The sequence below is a fragment of the Nicotiana sylvestris genome, chromosome 7, assembly GCF_000393655.2.
Source record: "Nicotiana sylvestris chromosome 7, ASM39365v2, whole genome shotgun sequence".
Taxonomy (NCBI): Eukaryota; Viridiplantae; Streptophyta; class Magnoliopsida; order Solanales; family Solanaceae; genus Nicotiana; species Nicotiana sylvestris.
This window is the reverse complement of record NC_091063.1, coordinates 173,975,109-173,982,445: the sequence shown is the minus strand read 5'-3', so window position 1 is coordinate 173,982,445 and position 7,337 is coordinate 173,975,109.

Sequence of the window (7,337 nt, the reverse complement as noted above, 5' to 3'; positions counted from 1 at the left end):
AGCTCCCTTTGACAGGGTCTATCCGAATTTCTTCAACAAGACAGACTCGATCTCAACATCCTCCAAATCGTTCCCTTTGATGGTGCATGTGTAGAAGGTAACATGCTTGTTTGGGTCGGTTGTTTCGTTGTACTTAGGAATCTCAGACATGCGGAATTTTTTAGGGACCGACTTTAGAGCCGCACTCGGAGGGAAAAGTTTTTACACGAACTTCTTGGAATCAAGGCCTTTCAGTATTGGCGGCGCTCCCGGAATTTGGTCGACCCTGAAATTGTAGGTTTCTACCTTTTTGTCATTTGCTTCGATTTTCTTCTCCCCTGATTCTATCCGTTTTGTCAGCTCCTCGAGCATTTTTATGATCTCGGGGTTAGTCCCCGATTCATTTTCATTCGACCTCTCTGCCACCGGTTCTTCCCTACAGGTGACTTCCCAAGACGGATCGGGTTTAATTTTGCTCTGTTTGCCGCTTTGGTTCTGTAACTAAGCTATCGCCCCTGTAACATTTCGAGGACTATCCGTAGATTGATCCCGTCTCCTCTATTGTTTGGAGTATTTTGCGCTGCCGATCGGGCTCCACCACGGATGCTATTATCAAGGTCGGTAGGCAGGTTTGTATCGATAGCCACAAGCGAGTTAGCATCCAATGGGTTCGCGATTGGAATTCCGATAGGATCAATGGGCAGTACCTCGTTACTGGACACTATATTGTTATTTTCACCGTGATGACTAGACTCATTGTTAACAGGTAGGGGTGCTAATTGTGAGTTTGACATTTTGAGCTTTAACCTGAAATTAGAGGCACTTCAAAGAACAAGTGTAAAGTAGTGTGTGTTATAGAAATCTGTATCAAATAACTGCTATTATCTTTAGTCTCATGGTGGGCGCCAAAATGTTTACCCTCAAAATCGGATAACAATTGAATTTCTAAGTGGTTTTAAGGATACGTGGATTAAATTTACACAAAGCGATAAATTAAGTTGTAATTGAAATAAAAAATGATAAAGTAATCTCAAACCACACGAATTGAATAGTTACAGTTTTGAAAAATTAGCCACCCTTGAATTAGAAGCACTCCGATCGGTACCAGAACACAATTGAATAAGAGCTTAAAGAGAAAAATAACAATATATTGCTTCTCAGTGCATGTTACAATATCCTTTACAAGTAATCAGACACCTCTTTATATAGTAGGGGAGTCCTATATTAGGTACAACTTTATAAAAGGTAAAAATCCCCTAATTAACTGATTGTTGATCTCACGTTGACATATGTGATATTCGGCCGGTTACGGATATCACGGCCTTCTGTTGGCCGAGCTTGACTACCGAACAACGTTCTTCGAAGTTAATCAAGGCCATGACCGATCCCGAATCATGTCTCTGATATCCTCGAGGGCTGGTGTTATGGTCTTGACTCAGAATTGATGAGATCCCTACCTCGGTGTAGGTTTCCGGTTACCATATCTCGAGCTTGGCCTATCATGTCGGAGACCAATATATACTATACAGATCTCTAGCTATCTGTTGTTGTAGCTTATCTTGACATAATGATTTAAAAAAGTTATACATTTTCAATGCAAAAAATAGAAAACTCAATTGAGTTTTAATTTGCACGATTATAAATGTACTGATGCACCGATTAAATCCTTACCTTGTAAGTAGTTAGGCAATAGCCCATGCTCGTACTCATATATCTCACTTATTAGAAGTAAATTACACAACGTTGTAGCCGTAGGCACACCGAGAGAACAGGCCTAACACCCATTACTTTAAACTTCTGTTCAAGCTCGTGAATATTGGTTCATGAGGCATGCATTTATTCACTTGTTGAGAAATAAATATTTTTATCCATGAAAAAAAAACAATGAACTTCGGAGTGATTTTAAAAAAAAAAAACATAATTATGTAAGGAAGGCAACATCTTGGGGACATTCAATAAAACTGGAATAATATAGTTACGACACTCAAGAATTATTTGTGCATAGTGAAAATAGCCATAACTTTACAATATTTGTAGGCATAGGGAATTATTTAATCATAACGTGATGAAACTTCATCGCGACAATTGATTTATTTGACATGAATATCGTAAATATTGTTTTTTTCTTTCTAACCACATGGTAAAAAAAAAAAAAAAAAAAAAAAAATTGCTTGAAATGAAGGCCGGTACTATAAAATCTTACTAGAGTAATACGCTTGCAGCACACAATCAACAAGTTATTTGTAGTAGAAGTAATGTATACTCCATTATTTTGTGCAATCATTTATGTTACTACCAAATAAAAAGAATATGTAGAAAAGAGTATAGAAGCAGCCACGTCTTCTCTTTTTCTGGCTGTTTGGCCTGCTTCAGAAAATGGTCCCATTTTAGAAATCATATTTTGCTACTTAATTCACAAAAAACGTGCACGGAGAGCCCTCCAAATAATGGAGGCCCACTTATGGCTCAAAAACTCTAGGGGCCCACAGGATCAATGATAAGAGCCATGCCTCTCCATTCAAAAATAATATATATATATATATATATATATATATATATATATATATTAATTAATCGCTCCCAAAAATAATAATCGATAAAGTATATATTTTTATATATATCTTTTTGCTAGCAAAAATAATTAGTTCGGCCGACCCATCATTTTGTATTTTGCCCTTCTCTTTTGGTTTTTTACTTTGTTTTTCTTTTTTCTTTCTAGTTTATGTGTGTTCTCTACATAATTTCCTTCTGGCTGTAGTGGGCACGCGGAGAGGTAGAGGGCGACCTAAGAAGTATTGGGGAGAGGTGATCAGACAGGACATGACGCGACTTAGGATTACTGAGGATATGGCCCTTGACAGAGAATTATGGAGGTCGAGCATTAAGGTTGTAGGTTAGGGGAAAGTTGTGAATATTTCTACAGCACAATAGAGTGAGACTAGCTAGTTAGGAGTTAGACTAAGAATGTCATTGGTCGTCTATTGGTGCAGGGCTTTACCTGCTAGTTTTACTATACCAGCCATCTATTTCGTATTTCGTATTTTGTATTTCATATCTCTTATATTGCTGTTATTTTATTATGCATTTTTATGGTACTAATATATCGGCTCCTATTACCTTTTTGAGCTGAGGGTCTCCTGGAAACAGTCTCTCTACCCTTCGGGATAGGGGTAAGGTCTGCGTACATATTACCCTCCCCAGACCCCACTTGTGGGATTATACTGGGTCGTTGTTGTTGTTTTTTGGCTAATGAAAGGAGAGACTTTATATTAATAACATAGAAAGTTTAGTTATTACATAATATAGGGATAGATCGTATAGCGGTTTTTTTCAATTTGTCTTTATTAAAAACTTGTAAAATAAAGTTTGAAGGTGTTTTCCAGGACATAATGTTATTACATTCAGCTACATTCTACGACCGCCTATTTTTCCTGTCCTACGTCTCCTATTTTTCTCTCTCTTCAATTCTTAAACCAACATGTGTCTAATTCGTATACACTATCGCCTTAATCGTCTTTCTGTTTCAATTTATACGATTATTTTCAATTTTCAAAACATTTCAGTATTCTTGATATGGTTCATTTTTGTGTAATTCTCTAAAATTGTTCAGATTTTGAACATTGATTTTGCGTTTGCTCTCAAGTTTTTTAAACATGTACTATTATACCTTCCTACTATCACTAATATAGTATATAACCCATATTATGATAACTCATATTGCCACTTTCCTTTTTCCTCCCTAACCAGAAGATTTACCGGAAATAATCTTTTTATCTTTTTAAAGGCAGAGATAATATCTGTGTACACACTATCCTTCCCATGCATTATTTGTGAGACTACAATTTGTAATTGTTGTATTAAGATAAATTCTGTGTCTAGTATATGTCATATGAGATGAGACTGATGGAATTACTAATATTTTGATTAAAATTATTGATTATGACTTAATAGTTGTCGGATTGTCTCTCTCCCTTCCAAAAATTTGTATACGTGTCGCTCACAGAGTTCCAAACGAAGTGAAAATTGGCAACAATTTTTAAAATCAAGTGTTTTACCCCCTGATTTTTAAAATCAAGTGATCGCATACAATAAAATGAATGTATCGTACATCCAAATTGTAGCATTTAGTTAAAATAACAAGAGAAAATTTATTATACATATTTCAACTCTTTTTTTTTTTTTTTGGGGGGGGGGGGGGGGTGTATTAGACGTAGAATAACCTTAAAGCCTAAATAATTGATTCTCCAAATATAAAATTGTTTGAATTCTGAAAATGAAGTTGCTAACGTGGGGAGCTAGAGAGTAAATGGGTTCCCAATTTTAGGTTCAATTCTTACTGTCGAGGCAATATGGTTAAAAGAAAATAGTTAACCACCTATATTATATCCATTAAAAAATAGGTTGGATAATAATTTTTAAAAAATGAGTCAAATATGAATAAGAATCATATTACCATTTGAAAAATGGATAACTTATGGATAACCAATAAATAACTAATGGGTTTAACTTTTATATTTGTAAAACCTCAAATTGGGGGTTCCTTCAATTTGGGAGAGTAGAAATTCTCCCAAAAGTGATCATATTCAAGAAGTCATGCATGGATAATATGGTTACTTGTACTATCCGGCAGTTAACCCATTTTTTATCCGTATTAAATATGGGTCGGATAGAATAATTATCCTTTTTTTCATTATCCATTTGACTCGTCTCATATCCGACCCGACTCGCCCGTTTGCCAACCCGAGGTAACAGAAATTTTTGCAAAGAAAAAATTAAAGGTAGTATGAAATAGTTTCTAGTTGCACCAACCTTATGTTTTTCAAAGTTTTGTGTTTATCACTATAGTACCTGCGCATAGGTCCGCAGGTGTCATGTCCAATAAATTATGTTGTCTAACTACTTACAAGCGAGAACTAGAAGGAAAATATTAATGGCATGATTCATGTGGAAATAATTAAATTACTGTTACTTGTAACTCCTACTTAATAATGAAAGCTTAGTTCAGGAAAAAACCATATCACTAAAGTAGCTCTATTAATATAGCATATATTAATCAGTTCTAATTAGAAGGGTCAAATTAACACGTCTCTATTCTTGGACTTTCTTCTCATCTTGGTCAAACAAATTCGTAAAAGTGGACCAATATGTCACCGACCAACATGGCGGATGCACGTGGAGCCATTGGGTGCTCTAGCACCCATTGCTTTTGGTACGGAACCACCGTTTTATGTAAATAATTAGTATTAAATTAACAAATAATTTTAGTAAGCACCCAGGAACAAAATAAGCAGGTGGGTGTTTTGGTTAGAAAGTGCACTTGAGAGATCTCTAGATGGAACAGTCGCAGAATTGAATCCCAGAAAATATTTTTTCCATTTTGATATTAATAATCCCTTTAGTACTTTTATTCCTCTTTTAATTTTATTTGCTTCATTTTAATTTTTCTTCTTTCTCTTTCTGTTTTCTTCCCCAATATCGTGGCCCATTCGGCTCCAAAAATGAATGATCTTTTTCATATTTTTCTCTTTTTAAGTACCTTTGCTTTTTTAATTTCTTTCCCCCAAACCCCATCAAACCTAAGTTGACGAAACTCCATCTTTTCCGATTGTAGAAGGAAATTGGTAATATGGTTTAAACTTTTTGTAATTAATTAAAATATTCAATTTATGTTCAATCTAAAGATTATAGTTTTGCACTGAAGGTTAATTCTGAAAATAAACGTAAAATAAGCAAAAAATGATATTTGTTTGCTTATTGTGTATTTAAAAAATGAAAATCGCAAGTGATTACTGTGAATAACTTAAATCGTTTAACTATAATATCAATTTTAGTATATTTGTTAAATATATTTAAACTCTATGGGTTTAACTGTTAAGGTTTTTAGCACTGAATCCATTATATATATTTTTAAAGTTATGAGTTCATATCTACTATTTTTGCAATTTTATTGAATGTTTACGTATAAATTTTTACTCTACGTAAAAAGTTATGGGTTCAATTGAACTCGTCGGTAGAACACTACATTTGCCTCTGACCGTAACAACTGTAGATAAAGAGGCGGAGCACCCACGACTACAAGATCCTGGATCCGCCACTGACCAAATATATAGGTAGAAAATGAAATTAGAGAAAGAGGCATCAAACCTGTCACATTCTTTCTTTGCCAAACTTTGAATGGAAAATAAAACTTAAATGAAAGATGGCTATTTCCCATCATCCGATTCATTAAGATACCATTTTGGTCTTAAAATGTCTAAAACATTAAATTCCTCTTAGTCAAATTTCGATTTTCCACTGCTCCAAAAAAGGTAGTCTTTGACTTCCACTTATTTAATTTATATTTCTGAGCTTGCTGTTCAGTTTATATCCAAAATCAGTTGGACTCTATGCTGTAAAGATCTAGCTTTTATTTGTCTATTAAAATATAATGTTAAATCCTTTGTTCTTGAGAAACGTCTGAGCATATCAGGAAAGAGTGTAACAACCTAATTACATGTCCAGAGTAGTATTTAGTTTTACATGCATTTATGTATTGTAACCAAACAGATCACAGGCAAATGTTCAAAACTCAAAAAAAAAAAATCATCATTAATTGGTAGTAATCTTATTCATTTTCCGGGGGGGTTTGTTATGCAAATTAAGGAAAATAACTTCTCAAGAGTATTTATAAATAATTTAGATATAATACACATGAAGCCATAAACTTTCAAACCAACAACCTTCCAAATTCACAAATTTTATAAATTTACGAACCGCTAAACTTTCGAAACCGCGGAATTTCGAACCCGTAAACTTTATAATTTCTAAACCCGTAAACTCCCAAACACATAAACCTCCAAACTCATAACTTTGGTACTTGTAAAATTTTGAACCTTTAAACTGATAAATTAAAAAAACTAAAACTGAAAAATATAATTAAAAAATATTTTTTTTGCGGGGGTGGGGGGTGGGGGAGTGTGGGGTGGGTGGTGCAGAAAAACGAAAAAAAGAAATTTGAAATTGTAAAAAAAGAAATAAGGTAAAATTTTATTTTATTTTTGTGGGAAAGGGTAGGGGTGGACGGGTAGCGGGGTAGGTGGGGGTGGAGGGGTAGCAGGGTGGGTGGTAACAAAAAAACTGAAATTTAAAAAAAAAAAAAAAACCTTTTTTGGAGAGAGGGGATGGGGTGGGTTGGTGAGGGTGGGGAGTGTTGAGAAAGAGTTTTGGAAAATGTTTTTCCTTCTCTTGATAAGGAAAACATTTTCCTCCAATTGAAAGAAAATAAATTGATAAGGAAAATATTTTTCAAAACATTTAAGCCAACCAAACATGAAAAAATTAAAAAATATTTCCCTTTCGTACCTAAAACACCCTACGTC